The sequence below is a fragment of the Cynocephalus volans genome, chromosome 1, assembly GCF_027409185.1.
Source record: "Cynocephalus volans isolate mCynVol1 chromosome 1, mCynVol1.pri, whole genome shotgun sequence".
Classification (NCBI taxonomy): Eukaryota; Metazoa; Chordata; class Mammalia; order Dermoptera; family Cynocephalidae; genus Cynocephalus; species Cynocephalus volans.
In genome coordinates, this window is record NC_084460.1 from 300,905,336 (window position 1) to 300,923,735 (window position 18,400).

The following is an 18,400-nucleotide window of genomic DNA, read 5'->3' on the forward strand; positions in this document are numbered from 1 at the left end:
ACACATGCACACTCGCTGCTCAGGAGCAACACAGCATCGACCTTCTCTACAAAAGTGACCAGACCCCAGCCCCATGCACCCCTTCCCCAGACAGCTGCGTCCACTCACCGCTACTCTCTCCACCTAAGTGTCAGGGATGAAAATCACCCACATTCCCACAGGCTTGCCTACCATATAACATGTATACATTCCCTGGTAAATCAGCCCTTTAGATTAAAGGTCCAAACAGATAAAACATTGGATGAAACAATCCCTGTTTCCTTTATCTACAAAATGAAATAATTTTAGAGAAAAAGATTCAGGTAGACAGGCAGGAGGACCAAGGAATTGACTTTTGGTGTAAAATACTGGGCTCAGTGGATCATTTAACATCAAACTGTCATGAACCTGCATGAGATAGCAAGAGGCCAGGGATGTCCCAGGCAGAGGGCTGCCACCCCTTAAGGAACACAAGACATACTACTGCCCTACACAGGACATGCATAGGGCTGGTGACAAATAGCCTCAGAGCCTTAAGTACAAGACCAGTAAGGAACAACTTCTTCCACTGTCACCACGAGCTCAAGTACTCGTGGCTTCACCAACAACACGCACAAATGACTCCATCACATTCATCTGAGGATGGAAAACAGCTCTGTGACAAAAGACTCCATCAGCCAAATGACTGACCTACCCTCAATGCCCCCAACCCACAAAAACCACTGTTTTTAAAACAGCAGTTCTCATGGTGTGGTCTGGGCAGGCAGACCTTAAAAGGGAGTGGGTGACGCCAAATCTGTTTTCATGATAGCACTGAGATGTTATCTGCCTTTCTCTCGCGAGTGCGCAGCGGGATTTCCAGAGACCACATGACATGAGCCTGACTGCAGAGCCGGTCCGAGATGGCAGCCATCTCCTACAAAGCCAGGTGGTCAAGAGAGAGCAAAGTTAAGGCGATGCCTCTTTCACTGCATCCAGTTTTACAAAACATTTGTTTTCTATTTAAGAAATGTTATCTGTCAATGTTAACATGTAATGGGTTTTTAAATGTGAAATGAATAATAATTTTTTTGGATTTGTGTTAATTTCTAATATAGTAAATATCAAGCTTTATCAGTCATTTAGCCAAAAGCTCTTGGGTCCACACTGGTTTTAGAGGAGTATAAAGAGATCCTGAGACCAAAGCGTCTGAGAAACGCTGTTCTGCAGGTGTAGTCCAACACTCTTCCTTCAGAGATGCAGTGACGTCCCTGGATGGCAGACACGACAGAGGAAGCCAGTGGAGAAAAAGGAGCTTGGCTGTGAAAGATTCAAGGAACAGTGAAGGGGTGAAGAGAAAGATCCTGAATCGAACTGAGACTGGAAGCATGGCCCTCTCCAGTGTTTCACACCCAACACACTGCTTTACTTCCATCATTTTTTTGCAGGGAGCTGATCTCATCGACGCAACAGATGAAAAGAATTCTTCTTGAAAAGAATTCAGGGTTGACAGAAGTCAAGCAAACAAGACTTGAAAAACTGGAAATTGATCGGCTTGCTAGAAAATGGACTGGCTTACACTGCTGCCCTAATCTCCTTGTGTGCAGACAAGGTCCCTTGTGAGAGGGAGAGTAGGGGGTCCTGGGCAGGGCCTAGGCACAAGAAGAGAGGGGCACAAACACTGCATTAGTTGCCAAATGCCCATCTGCTTCTTTCCTCTCCAGAGCTGTGGGAACCCAGGTGAGATGAGGCCGTGGCTCGGTTCCCGGGTGGGCAGCCCTTCCAACACCCCACAGGTGAGGTATTTGTAGCTGCTGGATTTAACACTCCTAGATGCTGAATTCTTGGGAATCAAATCAGTCAATTTGCTTTGGTTCCAGGTGTTACTGTCTAAAACACAGGAATTCTAGTCACCTGAGTTCTCCCCAAACTCTACTCCAAACCATCGATGTCGGCACTAGCAGGTGAACCTGTCTTGCAGAGCCAGAACCTGCAGATGATACCTGTACACTAGCCTTGGTCTAGCTACTCTTAGATGTCAGAGCCTTCACCTGGAGAGAGATGATTCCCAACCCCCAGGCAGCACTCCACTCCCCTGGATGGTCACAGGGAAGCTGCTCAAAGGTGACAAAGGACCTGCACACACCAGGTAATGGAAGGCTCGCTGGCGGGCCTTATAAGGAATGTGCATGAATTCTCCCGTGTGACAGCAGACAGAGGCAGGCCTTTAAGAAAGTGTTTGGGGGAAGGCCCACAGAAGGCCTTCAGTGGTGACAGTCTCCATGAGAAGGGGACAAGGCTTGGACAGATGCCAGCAGGGCAGGAGGAGGACAGCAGCGTTCTGGAGGGAAGAGAAGGACAAGTCCATGGTGGCAGGAAGCATGCACATATGCACACACAGGTACACGCAGGCACATGAACACTGGCACACACAACCTCCAACTTGCTGGAAAGTCAAGGAGGGAGGAGGGAAGCCAAAGCTAGAGATACTGGTGCTGGCTGATCAATGCAGACATGGAGACCAGAGGCTTGGTGGTATCGCCTGTGTGCTCCTCTGGAAGACCTGGAACATCCAAAGGACCCTGACCCTGCAAAGGTGTGGATGCAGCAGGGCCCAGGAAGGCACCGAGCACAGCAAGGGACCCCTGGGATCCACCAACATCCCCCACAGAACACATGCAACTGCTTACCACACGAGCTACTTCTGCACACAGTAACACCACTGACATCTCATTTTTTTTGTGCAAACTGATTTTAAACAATTTTGCATAAGGAAGGCTGCTAGTATACAGCTGAGAACTGGTGAGGAAAGCACCTTGGAAAGGGAAGCCTCGCTGAGACCCAAGGGCTTCGTGTTTGCAGCCCCAAGCACAGCCGGCCCCTCTGCCCTCCACGCAGGCCTGCCCTCCTGATCCCCCACCAGGATGGCCTGAAAGGGCCCGGTGATGCTGCTCTGTTGTCCTGGAGATGAAGCCTGTTCCAGGCCAGCTTGGGAATCAGACGTCCACTTGAACCTCACTTGAACCTCACCATGAGAGGCATGCAGGGACTCACTGGGACAACCAGTGGGCTGAGAACCTCCTGGATTATGTAACAGTAGAACCAGCACTGGGATAGCACCCTTCCATCAAACTGGGTCTGAACTGCCCACAGTCCTAAGCTTTGGGTCTCAATAAATGCATATCTGGACCAAGAGCCTGCTTGTGCTCAGTGCTCACGCCAGCTGGTGGCAACAAGGACATACTGCCTGGTGGGCTGTCCCCAGAGACAGCCACATGGGCTGCAATGTCTGAAGTTATACTCCCATTGCTAACCCAGTTTCCTAGGGAGTGGGGGTGAAATTCAGGGGCTCCTCTAAATTCATACTTTCTAACCTTTCCATTTTGGAATTGTTTATGAGAATTTTTATTTTAATGTAAAATGCAAAGCGATTTGTATTTAAAAAATAAAAACTGCTGCAGATGATCAAGAAACAGGTTAGGTGGCAGCCCTGCTTCCATTCAGGAACACATCATGCAGGTAGGCACGAGGTGCACTCAACCTGGAGCCCATCCGGCCACGCTGCTGCCAGCATGCTCTGCGTCACTCTGGGCAGGCCTGGGTTTCTCTCTTAGGGAACAGTACAAAATTGCAGGCTCTCTTTCAAAAAACAATGTAAATTAAGAATTTAAGGGAAGAAGGGACAGTCTGAGGTGCAGAGAAGGGAAGCGAAACGAATGACACCCCATGAACTACACTTCAAGTGGCATGTGGGTCCTTCTGATATTAACTCCCTGTGTCCACCTGGTGGATGGAGAGTCACGCAGACGCCCCCCCATCATTTCCACTCTGCTTCTTTCTCTGAAGAAACAGGCTAATAACTGCAGTGTGGCTGGCCTCGTGCTTCATGAGACAGAGAAAAGCGTATCCCAACGAATAGGGCCCTCTGAGAGCAAGAGCAGGTTGTCCACCCTCTCTCTCCATGTCCCTGTGACCAGCAGGTTAGTAAGCACAGCACCCCAACCTTCCTCAATAGGTTCCAAGGGGAAAAGAGATCTTAAAAATACAAACATGATCATATCCAACTGTGAACCACTGAAAACCACAGCAAGAGTGAAGCTGAAAGCAGAAGACACGGTGTGAGGAAACGTCACAAAGTCTGGAAATGTTTCAGCTGGAACAGACACCCTGACCCCACTGGAAGAGCAGGCTGGTGGTTCTCCCCTGAGACGCTGAGAGCAGGTATGGCCCTTGAAGGGGACAGGTGAAAACAAACCAAGGTACAATTTTAAATGACCATAACTTAGCAGATCTGTAAAGCTGAGTCTGCTCATAAACAGACCGAACCCAGTCAGCACAGGGGCTCTGGACTCCCCACAGTCCCCACCTCAATGAAACCAGGCCTTCCCTTGGCTTGGCTCACCAGCCCCAGGCCTGTGAAGTGTGGCCTGGAGCTTTTCAGGCAGTGTTACACACTGTGCAATTAACAGCAGCAGGCAGTTAATTGCTGATTAACTGATCCTGCACAACAGCCTTCAGGAGAGTGGAACTCTTGTCTTGTAATGGCCAGGCACCTGATGAAAAGGCTGGTGCTCTCACAGCCTCAGGGTGCCTGGAGGACCTGACAGAGGAGTCATGTGAGCACCAGCTGGACTTGGGCTTCAAATCTTCTCTTCACAGCCAATCCCTGCATCACACTGAATCTTTGTGAATTATAATTTTAAAACCATTCTTAGGGTAAATTACAGATAGCCAAATTGATCATTAAGTCAAACGTGCAGTGTCAACACAGGCCTAATCTCCTAATTTAATCATTCATGACAGCTGTCGTTAGGACAACTGCTCCAGCCTTCTGCACTTCAGAGCCACCAGTAAAGGGAAGAGAAGCCACTGTCCACCACAGGACTGCCCTGCCACCCGTCCTCTCCCAGAGTCAGTCATTCCCAGGCCCTCCTCTCAGCCTCAGGACAATGGCCCAGCCTGGCCAGAGACTCACTGGGCAAAGCTACTCTGTGGTCCCAGCAGGAATGCAGGCCTTGGGTCACCTCATCGGTGCAGACACTGTTTTGGCCTATACTACACCCCAGCCCAAGCAGGCCAAACTGCTGCCAGGATCCTACATGCTCTCGTACACACACACTCTCACACAATCTCAAACTCACATGATCACATTCACACACACTCATACACTCAACACACACTCACACACCTCAGCATTGCCACAAGACTTTCCACACTGTTTTGTGAAGAACTGGGCTTATGTGTCCACCCACCTCCCTTGCTCACTGAAGTAGGGTCCAGTGATAGAACAAGAAGAAACCCAAAATGGTGAGGAGCCCATGGGGGGAGAAGGGGACAGGGGCATCAGCAGCACGCAATCCAACAGATGCTCCACCAGTGCCCGGATAATGCAAACCGATGGAAGGGAGTTGCGATACCCCCAGAGGACAAAATGGACTGCATGCATGAGAGCAGCAAGCCAGACCCAGCAGGGGACGCCTCCCTGCCAGCCTGTCCCGGGAAGTCCTGCACAGGCTCCGGCCTCCTCCACAGACCAGAGGAGAACCTGTGGGCGCAGGGCAGGAGTATGTCCCAGAAGAAGGGCCTCTGAGATGAGACGGGCATTCAAAGTGCCCACCAACTCCCCCAGCCCCGGCCTTCCACTCCCTTGCCAAGGCGACTTCACTGGTGCTCTTCCAGCAGCAGAGCAGCTGTGTCACAGCACAACTACATAACATGAAGACGTGCCAAGGTGACCTCTCCCCACCCACCACTGCCAAGGACACCAGGGTCCTGCCATGGACATGCCACTGAGCCAACAAAAACATGAACAAACCCACAAACTCACGGACGGGCTTCACTTCTGTGTGAGCCAAGAGAATCAAACCATGCACCACTCCTCATGTCGTCTCCACTTCCTACATCCTGGCCTACCCGGGAAGCCGGGAGCTCAGGGCCAACATCTTCCTACAGCATTCACATGTACACGCACAGAGCTGCACGTGCAGTGTGCATGTACACGCTGCTTCGTCTTTAGAGCAGTACTTTTTTTCTTTCTGTTCCGTTTTTCCCCACCATCAGCCACTCAATGGTAATCCCTGCGTGGGTGCTCTCCATGCCTTTCTGCATTTTCATACACATGCATGCACACACACGCATGCACACGCACATATGCACACACTAGGTGGTCCCTGTTTGCCTTACAAAAATGAGACTTTTTGCAAGCTTCTCAGTATGTTACTTTTCTCATTCAGTAATATCTGGTGGGAGTATTCCACCATGTGATTGTACCAGAATTTAGCCAACCATGCCCTATTGCAACAATATTGCAGGAGACCACTGAGTGCAAACAGCCTCACATGCTGGAGTTTGTGCCTTCGAAGCACAGCCCGGGAGTGGGAGCTGAGTCAGAGGATCCGTGTTACCTCTCATTTCAGAAAATGTGAGTGGAATGACTTCAAAAGAGCCTGCAACCACTTGTACCTCTGCAGCCGTGTGTGTGAGCACCATGATCCCTACATCCTCTCCTGCATCAGCTCTGCTTCTGTCTCTTGCCCATACAGGTAAAAAGTGCAATAGTTTTACTTCTGAGCATTTCTTTGTTTGCTGATGATCTGCTTTTCTCTGGGCTGCCCATTCCAGTCTGTATTCACCTTCTAATTCTTGCCTTTCTTCCAATTCGTGAGAGACCTCTGTGTAATAGACATTGTTCTTTTATTTGTCAAATGTTACACATATCTTTTCAAATCCTCATTTATTTGTTGATTTTGTAGATAATATCTTTACCCAAACAAAAGTGTAAAATGTTTATACTGTCAGATATGTCTTCTGTAGCTTCTAGAGATCCTGGATCAATGAGAAAGGGGTCCCTGGCACCCAAATTGTCTTTGCAGATTTCTGTTGCTTTCCTTTTTACATTTAAGCCTTGGATCCATCTGGAATTTCTCATCCCCTCATTCTGAAATACGAACAGACAATTCACCACCCATTTAAGGAAAAGTTGAAGCAATAAAAGGAATGACCAAGATAAATAGACAAACTGAGCCCAGAAGATGGAGGTAATTCAAGCACCTCTAACGAGCGACAGAGAACTGAGATGCTCTGGCATCCACACGACAGGCACTGAATGATGCAGACCAGAGATAATCAGGCAGCAAGAAAGCTCTTGGAACTTAAGCAGGTAAATGCCAAAACAAAACCACCACAGAGGAACAGGAGATGGAGCTGAGTAAATATGAGAGAACAAAAATAAATGGCCAAACTGTCATTAATAGGAATTCCACCAAAGGGGAACAAGGGACACAGATGCTGAAAGGAAATGACAATGACAATGTTGACATGAAGAGGAGGGAGAAACTTCCCCCAGATGAACAGAAAACAAGACTTCAAAATTAAAGGGTCCTCAAAGCATGGAGAAGGGGACTCCCCTCCCACAACCAGGCATACCGTGCCAGTGCCTCAGGGCCCACCTGGTGATCCGAGGCATGGAGCCAGGGACCAGACACACCCCAAAAAACCAGACTCACCGCCAGTGCCAAGGAGCATGCCAAAAACATCACCTCCATGTGGGTGTCCCCCCACAGCCACCAAAATAACCATGGCTGCTGCGAAAGCAGCTAGACACCACAACCACCACACAGATGGTCCGTCAGCCACTGGAGTGCATCGACACAAGGAGAGTCACCAGCAGAGATAAAGAAAAGAGGACATCTCTTTCCACAAAGCCCATTCCAGAATGGCAGAAGCAGCAGCTGCTTTATGATGATATTGGGGGACCTGATCACACCTCTCAGCATTGGACAGATCATCTAGGCAACAAATCAACAGAGTAACCATTATTCTTTCAGAGGGAGAGAAGAAATCTAGGGTCATTGCGGGGGGAGGGGGATGAAAAAGGGGATGGGGAGAGATTGGACAAGGGGCATAAAGAATAATTACAATTTGTAACAATATATTTGCTAGTGATATTGATTTGATCAACATATCTCAATGTTGAACCCCCAAAATACATATAATCAATTTTGATTTAATAAAATAAATTATAATAATAATGAAGTTAAATTAAATTAAATTAAAGGGTCCCTTGTGTGCCAACTAGGATAAATCTTAAAGTCCCCCATTGTTAAATTTCAGAATACTGAAGATGAGGAGATCTCAAAGTTCCAGGGAAGAATCAAAACAAGACACCTAAGAACAAGCTAGAACCAGGTTGGCCTCAGGTTTCCTGTCAGCAACACAGGGTCTGGCATACCTGTCGCACTGGCTTCTGTGTGCTGGAGAATGATTCTAAATTGAAACTCTGTACAAATCAAAGCTCCAATCAAGGCAGAGGACAAGTCCCTAAGGATCATGGGAAAGAGGGCGAGAGGGTCAGACTGAGGATGGGAGGTAAGAGAAGCCTGTGGATACCCATGGGAGACACCTGAAGGGGACCTGAAGCTGCCAATCTAACCTGAAAAGGTGGGTGTGAGCTAGGCCGGCAGATGTGGGAGTTGTCAGTCATGGGTGAGAGGGTGGCCTCAGGAGGGGACCTGAGGACGATGCCAGGGAGAAGGTGTGGAGTGAGAAAAGGGCCCGGGGGCGGTGTGGACATCGACACAAGAGGACGCCTGCGGCCGAGCCTGGAAGCCAGAGGAGAGGAAGGCACCCGGGAGATGCCAGGGCCAGCTTAGTCCCTCTCTGCTCTCCTCCAAGCCCAGTTCCCCTGCCTGCCCCTGCCCTGAATACCTGCCCGTGTCTGGTGCTGGGCCATGGACCAACTACTCACTTGTCCTCAGGGGCCTGGCCAGGGCACCTGGCAGCCCGCAGCAAGCCAGACACCACTACTGGGGACTGGGGGAAGTGGAGCCCCTGCACCAGGAATGAGCATCCTCCACACAGACTCAGCCTAGGCACAGAATACCTGCAGTGGCAGTGCCGCTGACCGCGGTGAGATGCTCTGGCAGACACCCCACACCATCCACAGAACTCACTCTCCACCTACAAACAGGACACACTGCAAACAAACCCTGCCCTGCGGATGACTCGAGAACAACACCCTGCTCCTCTCAGCCCGACACAGGCTTCCGGCAGCCCCACTGAAGGAAAAACGTGGGGGAGATCGCATGGGGGGCACTGCCACTGAGCACTGCCAGGTGCTCTGGATGGTGTTTCCTCGTGGCCCCAGGAGGCTTGGGGGTGGGTCAGGGCTCCAAGGAGATGTGGGTCCCTCAGCTCCACCTGACCAATTAATACCCATCTGAGCTGCAAGCAAAATGGTCCGGCCCAATGGATACCGGTGTCAGAGAAGAGGGGCGTGGACCTGGCAGTCACCCACTCAGCTGCAGTGTCATCTGCTGGGCACCCCGGGGCACCACTTTTGTCTCACACAGCCTCAATATGTCCTTCAATGGACCCCTTGGCAGAGCCCTCTAGACAGCACTCTGGGCTGTCATCGCCATGCCATCAAAGGCAGCAGGAGATGGACTCTGTTGGCCACCCCTGGCTCTAAAGCATGTGTCCACTGTTGTTAGTAATTCGGCTCTGGCAGCACTGCACACAAGGCCTGCAGGGGCACGACACCCAGCCTAGGTAGAGGTGATGCATGCCGTCGGTCCACAGACCAGACAGACCAGGGCATCAGTCCTCCTCGGCCGTGTGCCTTGCACCCCTGACACTTCTCTGCTCATACCGTGTGTCCTGAACACAGCTTGGGTGTCCACATGGAGTAATAACTTACAACACAATACTACATTGCCATCATAAATCATTGGCATGCAAACACACAGCTGGCAGAAGGTCTCTGTCACCCTGGCCCTGTGAATAAGAACGACACAAACTGTTTCTGGCAAGCCAATGACATCCGTGAGACAAAATATGACTGTGGCAGCTGCAATGAGCAAAGACCAGAGCCTCATGGAGAAGTAGCTTTTCAGCAAGCCCTTACTCCACAGGCAAGTTGTTCCACATCCCTTCCTCTTAGACACGTGCACCTCCTCACACCCAACCAGCTGCATACGGCCACTTGAAACCAACAGCCTCGCCTGGGACACGTCCCCAGCCTCAGGGCCTCTGCCCTTGGCACCTAGACACCATCCTCCTCAGTGGCAGCTGGCATGATGGTGGTGTTTGTGCTATTGATTCTTTTCCAAATGTTACCTCGGCTCACTCTGTCAGTTGCTACTCGAAACTGAAAGCAGACACCTTTGGCAGCAGCTACACAAGTCCAGGAGGACAATGCCACCACAGGTTCTGATGCCATCCATTACTTGGAGCAGTGAGCTCATGCACCCCTGCAAGGGTGCTGTCCCCACAGTGCAGACCCACCAGGCCACACCTGCCTGTGCAGCCCTGAGATGTCTTGGGACACCTCCAAATCTCAGGAGTCCATGCATTGTCAGAGAAGCAGGCTTCAGGCCCTGCATAAACCACGCATGCCTATCCCCAGGGCTGCTCCCAGACCAATGCCCTCCATCCACCAACAGGGTCTCACATGGGCTCCTGGCTGGAGGCCCTGTCCTCTGTAGAGATATCCCCACATCTCAGTGTGTCCTTCAGCCTCATTTAGAGATCTGTAAGCATGTCCCACCTCATTTTCCCACAGACTAACCATTACATGCTCCAGCAGGAGAAAAACCTAAATCAGCCCTGGCGACAAGTGGGCAGGAAGCCCAATGCCCTTTCAGTCTCGCTATCATCTTCCAATGAGGGACAGAGTTACAGCACATCCTGCTGGAGCTGTAACTTCGCAGAGACCCGGAAGGGTGAGAAGACCACCCACAACTCCAGGATATCTTCTATGGCCTGGGGTGGACTCACAGACAGGATTCATGAGTGTGGATGGGCCCAGCAGGAGACCAGCGGCCATGCTTAGCTCATCACTTCTGACTTCCACTGTGTCCCCAGGCTGTCACCTGGGATGGTATCTCCGAATGCCACATTGAGAGTTCCTCACCTACTTGATTTCGGCTGTCATCTCAAGGACTATTAATTTCCTCTGGAAATAGAAATTCTAAAGACATCAAAATGCTTGGTTTTCAAACCTGTTTTTTAAAAAGACTGGAGAGGAGGCAAAGTGTCAGATGGCAGTGGCTGCTTTAGGGGAAACATTCCAGAGCAGTCCCTCTGTTTAACAAGACACAGTGTTCCTTGACTCAGCCATGCCAGAGACATGCCCTGTGCACATGGATCCAGCCTGACAACTGCCCATGGGGCTGCCCCATGGATCTTGAGTCATCCATGGAAAAGCAGCTCCATGGCTGTATGTGACAGAGCTGGGACTCGTGCTTCTGGAAGGAGACAAGCAAGCAGACACATAACATCTAGGAGTGATGAGACCTGGGAGGACCCTACAGCAGAGTCAGGGATAGAGACAAGGGCATGGGCGTGGGGGTATGATGAGGTGATGTCCTGGAAGACAAAGGTGTGAGTCCTGGGGACCCTGGGTGGCAAGGGGAGCAGTCACACAATGGGTGTGGAATGCAGCTACTCTGAGCATGAGTACAGGCTGGCAGTGTGCCCCACCACCCACAAGGCAGGCTCATGGTGACCTCTGTACAAATGAGAGCCACCTCCAGGGGTTCCCATCTTTGCCTCCCTGCCACCCTGCCACAGAGGGCTCCCCACTGTCATCTACAGGTCTCCAGGGGCTCCCCTATCTGCAGCCACCCCCAGGCTGCACTGGTTGATGAAGCCCCTAAAGATGACCTTGGGGACCAAGGTCTGTCAGGGTCTTTCTTCTTTCTCTTGAGGGGTTCATATATCCCACGTTCTCCTTTTTGCCTCGGCAGAGTCAGATGATTTTGCCTCAGGTGAAACTGTCTCATAAACAAACAGGAAACAAACAGGCTTTTTGCAGACTTCCTAGCTCTGTCTAGTTCCCTAAGAAGCCCCTCTCTTTTCCCTCTCCCATTTCAAAGGAAAGATGGCCCTGTGCTAGGCCACTCGCTCCTCAGTGCACCTTTGAATCTTCAGTGCCAGCTGGTGGGGTGAGAGAGGAAGGTAGAGACGGAAGCCTGCCAGGCCAGCAAACTCCCAGCTTTGGGGGAGGAGACAGAAGGGGAAGAAACACACCACAAAGGGCCAAGTAATTTAGAAGTGACACGGAGCCCCAGGAATGGCAGAGCAGGGAATGTGGGCAAGGAGGCGAGCCAAGCAGCGCTGGCTCCTCTGAAAGCCAGAGCAGGGAGCATCCAGCCAGAAGGAGCCAGGCTGTGACCGACAAACACGAACACCCCAAATACTTCTCAAACTGGCCAGTCCCCCCAGGCCCTGCCCCGCTCTGCCTCTGCAGGCCTCCCTGCAGTTCCTAAAATGCAGCCCCAGCCCAGCCCCTGCAAGGCCTTGCTCCTGCTTCCCAAGAAAAGAGCTCTAGCTCCTGGGAGGGGTCCGGAAGGCCCTGGACACAACCCCAGCTCTCAGTTCTCCCACTCCGGGCTGGGCTCTGCTTACACTCCTTGGCCCCAAATGCCCTCCCTGCTGCCCTCCTGGCTAGGCCCACCCAACCCTGTCTGTAGACCCAGGCTGGATGCCATGCCCAAGCAGCCCCATGGAGCCCCAGCTGGAGCAAGTGCCCCTCCTCGAGGCACCCTCTCCACTTGAAACCACAGAGCTTGTGATGTCGGCTAGTGGCGCCTGCCTCAACATGTGAGTAATTCCCGAGAACAAGGGACAGCACCTACACGGAGGCACTGACAGTGACATGGGCATGTGGAGTGGCAGGCTCCTCAGCACATGGCTGTGGGGCTAACGAGTGGGAGAAGAGGGGTGCAGACTGCAGGCTCCAGCCTGACACATGGTGGGGCTACCGGTCCGCCACCTGGCCAGGTATACCAACCCTTCCCTGGGCTGGAGGTTGGGCATGAAAGAGGAGGGTGGGATCTGGGGCCTGGGACTCTGCACAGGCCAAGAGAGTGCCCGTGGGGCTGGATTCATTTAGGGAAAGAGAATGGCATGACCAGATTTGGGAACCTGGACCACGGCAATAAAAAGGAATAATACTGCGGAATGCAACAGCTGTGCAACGATCTGAGCCGCAAACACTTTACAAACATTTCTTGTAAAAACACATGCGTGCACACATGCATGCACATATTTACTATATAATTAATATATGATTTGATATATGCCATATATTAAATTATATACATCATATTCACATATTGTATAAATATGTATATTATAAATATATATTTACTGTATATTGTATATTAACATGTAATCTAGACACATATTTCTCTATATATGCATATACTCATATATGTATATATGCGGTGTATTTATAAACCTTTGTCTCTTCCCATCTTTTCCTTTAGAGTTAGCAAACATTTGTGTTCACCATAGGATTGACAGTAACCTCATTTTTTAAATAAGAACCACCTACCTTTAAAGAGTCTAATAGAATAGTTGTTTACTGAGTATATAGCTTCAGTTTTACAAGATGAAAAAGTTCTGGAGACTGGTTGCACGACCACATGAATATACTTAACACTACTGAACTGTACACTTAAAAATGGTCAAGATGGTATGTTATGCGTTTCTTACTGCAATTAAAAATTTTTTTAAAATTTAAAAAAGCTGAACACAAACATACAAGTCTAATAAATTGCCCAAATTGTTTACGTGCATGGCTTATTTCCCTTCTCTGTGCCCAACTGCACAGAGGCATGCTGCAGTCACTCTCCACCCAGCCTTCAAACTCCAGCTCAGAAAACAGGGAAATGTGCCCACTCAAATGTCCCAGTGTGGTGTGACCACTTCCTACTCACCTGAGGTCACGTTCAGCAGCACCTCCAGGACGGGGAGGAGCAAACATGAGTTCCTGTCCCGACAGCTGATACGATGGCTGGTAGTGACGAAAACAGCAGCATCCCACACACAACACACATGCACCGGGGACACGCGCTGCACTTATGGTAATTGAGCTGTCACCTGAGCACGTGATGAACACGCAGCACCGCGATGAAGGCACAGTCTGAGAACTAAGAGCAGGGCGCTGCGCCCGACTGTCTTTCTCAGTCACTTCAATGAAAACACGCAGCTAGCTGAGCTGTAGTGGAAGACAAATGACTCTCAGCAGTTCGTTTTAGCATATTCTAAAAATGCAATTTACAATTCAGCAATATCCTCTCTTTTTATGTAGTGACTACAACACAAACATGCCTCTTTGTTATCTCGAACTACATCTGCATGCAAACCACACTCTGGCTAGGAAAATGTAAGTTCTGGGGAATCGAAATCCATTTTTCAAATCTGAAAGATAGAGAAATGAAAAGAAAGGGAAAGGAGAGAATAAAGGTGCATTTTATTCGGATGCAAAAAAATGTAAATGAAAGCTTACTTCATTTCCTCACCCCCGTACTGGTAAATGATGTATGTAACTTGTCCCCAAGTGGCTTTCAAAATTACTATTTAAGTTATATGACTGTACAGGGGAACAAAATCCATCTTAGTCAAATGCAGTGTCATTCACTTCTAATGCTAAAAGAAATGCTAGTATTCTGGACTCAATGGCAAGAGGACTTCTCATTAGTGACATCTTGAGATGGATAATTCTTTGCCGTGGGGCCTGTCCTGTGCACTGTGGAATGTTCAGCAGCAACCCTGGCCTTGTCCCACTAGATGCCAGGACCATGCCTCCAGCTGTGACAACCAAAACCATCTCCAGACTTTGCTGAATGTTCCCTGGGGGAGGAGGGGACAAAATTGCCTTAGGGCGAGAACCCCAGAAATAGACTTAAGCCTGGGTGAGTTAAGTCAGCAACCCCCAATTCCATATAGCACACACACGCTCCATCAGCTAAGGCTGGCTTGCTCAGCACAACATGTAGAGCTCCCTGGTTGCTCAGACCCACAAAGCCCAAGGGAGTGATGTGAATCACACACAGCCCAGAGGGGCACCAGGCTCTGATTTCACCTGAATTCCCTGAATTTCTGTATTCTCCACGCCAGTCAGTGACAGCACAGAATCACACCAACAGTAGCTGGCTTCTCGAGCTAAGCAGGGCATGCACCCACGTAACAGATTAAAATTAGGCATCCTAATTATTAAACTGTCAGTGTAAAAGCCAGGAATACCTTTTTTAAAAATAAATGAATAGGAGAATTAATGGATTTTTTTTATCTGCTTGCATTTGTGAAACTCAGCCTGTCTTTTATTATCAAGGTAGTCATAAAAAAGTGCTTCTGTCACATATGCAAATTAAATCATTAGTATTTTTCCCAATTACAGTAACTGCTTATTTGTATGGCTGATCTATTCTCCCAATTTAGTGTGCTAAATATTAATGATATTGGAAATGCTTTAATAAAACACTCTCAGGCAATATAAGAGACACGACTTAATATACCTGTCTGATCATGTAACAGCAGGACCATCCCACAGTGACCTAGATGGGCCATAGCACAGACTGGCTGTACCCCAAAACACAGTGCTCTCCCCTCTACGTGGGCCCGCCATGCAGGGTCTTCCTGACTCCTCCCCAGAGTACTCACAATGGGGAGAGGTGGCCCAGGGCTCCCCTGGATGGGGCCAGACAAGGAGAAGCCAGCACACCCCAGGTGGGAGCTTTCTTTCACAGCTTATATTTTATCTAAAAACTCAGGTGAAATGTCCACTCTGCTGCATAACATATCCAGGTTACAGGCAATGTCTGCTTTCATACCCAGTGTTTCACATAACTGTCCAGCTCACTGGCTTCACTCCCTTCACCCAGGAAGACTACTCACTTCCCCTGGCCACCCCAACCTGGCTCCAGCCCAGGCAGCGTAGGTGCAGGAGGAAGTCACTATCACTGAAGGGCCCAACACTGCCCCTCACCCGCTGGGAGGCCCTGGTACTGCTCCAAGCCCATGTCTTCCTGTAAAGGGTAAAGTCACTGAGCAGACCCTTGTCACCACGAACTTCAACTTGGAGGTTTGACAATTTGTATGCTAACTTCAGTGTCTATTAGTTGGAAATCCGAAAGGAAGATAACAACCCTGCCTGCTGGGAGATGGAGCTGGGCCTGGGGAACAGATCTCATGGAATGAGGCGGGCAGGGGCCTGGTTAGGGAGCTGGGGCAGCACTGGGGCCAGTCCTTAACCACTTAGTCTCCTCATGTGGCTCCTCTGAGAATAACAGAGAAATCCACAGCAAGAGCATAGTCCACGGTGAAGCAATGAAGAAAAGCTGGTTTTCAAAATCCAATATGCCAAAAGGTTGCCTGACCCATCAATTACAATCTATTCCTTTCTGTTCCAAGCAAAAGAGCCCCACAAGGACGTCAACTCAGCAGCTCAGACACCAGCTACAGCACTCGGGCAACAAGGGGGCGGGCGAGCTGGCCAGCAGCCCCACACCTTGATCCAGCTCAGGGCCTCAATGATGGCTAGGACAAGGGGTTGAGCCCAGGTACTGGAAAAATGAGAAAAACGGATAAGTGGAAATCAGAATGCAGAGAGGGTGAAACTAAGTCCAACAATCCTGCAGAATGCCCAGGACAGCCTCATCCCTGGGTGAGAAGCCACCATGGTGGGCCAGCAAGGACAGAAGCATGTGACACACCCAAGACTGCTCAGAGATGGAAGCCTCCTGGGCAAGGGGAAACACCTGTCACCCAAGCGCCTGGCTGTGTGTGAGTGACAGGACGTGGCACACTCGCTCCTCAAAACAGCAGCACTCGAACACACAGGGCAGAAAGAGGGGCAGCTGGTGAGGGTCCCTTAACCCGCTCTGCAAAGGTAGAAAACCCACTGGGGCCTGGCTGTGTGCCAAGTTAACGCTGAGAAACACCCGGAATAGCGCAGGGGGCTGCCCACATCCCATCTCCTCTGTGTCAGGCACTCTTAATCATGGACTTAAAAGATCCATGCGACATAGTATTTTTTGATCTCTCTCTCTCAAGGGGAAACATTTAATGAAACAGAAAACTGCTCTGCATCCAAAGGAATGGGTACTGCACTACAAAGATGGCCCTGATCTGTTTCAACAGAAAATGGCTACAGCACTGTCCGCTCCTAAGGCTCTGACTCCTGTTTTTGACCTCTAAAATGCCAATTTGTATTAAAATACACACAAAAACAATATTTTAACAATACAATGGCTTAAACAAAATTTCCGATTAGCCCATGGACCGAGGACCAGGACAGCGTGATATAAGTGGGTTCAAGGCTCCTCTGTCCCCTCCAGGCCAGAAACGGATGTAGACGGCCCAGTCCAAGGCCACTGGTGAGCCAGGGTGTGGGAGAAGGGACGTGTGGGGTTTTGTGCTTGCAGACAGCGGGGCCAAAGCTTCCATGGCAGAGCCCCTTCCCACTCCTTCCCTCCTCTCTCATGAGAAGGGGCACCTTGGCTTCACTGCCCATCTCCCCTGGGTCTGGTGTGGTTGGAGGTCTTAGGCCCCCGCCTGCTTTGGAGGAAACCATTTCCCCAGAACCTCAGATAAAAGCTCACTTCAAGCCTTAGAGAGAAACCTTACCCTAGCTCCTCTTAGTCTGATGCCTCCCAACTTGGATCACATCATGGTATGCAAATAAAGTGCTCTTACTGCTCAGCTCGCTGGGATGTGGGGCAGGGTGCCTGCTCTAGGCAGGAGGAAGCACCGACTGGGGTGGCAAAGGGCTCCAGCCCATGCCCAGCCACCTCAAAGGGATGAAGGAAAAGGGGGCTGCTGGCCTACCACTCTGCCCAGCTCAGTGGTGGCGAAGCTCTGCCTTCGTACAGCTCCTCATCGGTGGCTGGAGCTGGAAGCCTCCACCTCAAGCCTACTGGCTGTCTGTGCAAAAGTGTAGTCCTTGCAACCCCGTGAGTGCAGCGTAGCTCCCAGCGGGCAAGGCCCAGCTGTGATGAACAGTATCACACACCTGGCTCTGTGGATTCCAGCCCGCGGCTTCAGAAAGACAACACAACAGGACTCCGTGTGGCTTTACCATATTCATCACAACTCACAGAGAGGACAGAGGGCCACGAGAAAACAATGGTCAGTATCAAGGAATCCAAAGAGGTTGTGATGACACTTTCTGTCACTACAGAATCAAAAGGTAACAGCTACCAAAAAGAGGTGGCCGAACAGCCTCCTCTAGTCTGTCCTGGAAACCCTAAACAAGCTCCTGAGGTGGGAGTAAACAGAGGCCCAGGAATGCCCCAAAACAGGGTCTAGGCATTGTGGCCAGACCCATGGACACATGTGAAGGAATGTCGGTAAGAGAGGCCAGGCCAAATTCTGGAGGACCCTGAAGGTGAGGAAAGGGGGATGAGTTTTATTCTAGACAATGGGAGCCACAGGATGTCTGGGCAGGGTGCCATGACCAAAGGGGAGAGGAGGAAGGCTGAGTGTCAGAGGCAGAGTAAGAGAGGTGGAAAGACTGGAGGTTGGGGTCCAAAGGGAACATGTCTGAGACCCGTATCTTGGGGGTTCACAGCAACAATTAAGTCAAAGCCCTGACCATATCGCTGCAGCAGCCACACAGTGGGGGTCAAGGTCACAAGTGCTGAGAAAGATAAAA

At 50.2% G+C, this 18,400-nt stretch overlaps 1 protein-coding gene across 1 annotated transcript in view; it reads right to left on the reverse strand.

Moving 5' to 3' along the window:
* HDAC4 (histone deacetylase 4) overlaps positions 1-13,773 on the reverse strand; it is a 308,256-nt gene extending 294,483 nt beyond the window's left edge. Inside the window, exon 1 of the mRNA XM_063099194.1 lies at positions 13,683-13,773. The gene's annotated coding sequence lies outside the window, so the exon portion shown is untranslated. The remainder of the gene's footprint in view (positions 1-13,682) is intronic.
* Between the last annotated feature and the right edge of the window lie 4,627 nt (positions 13,774-18,400).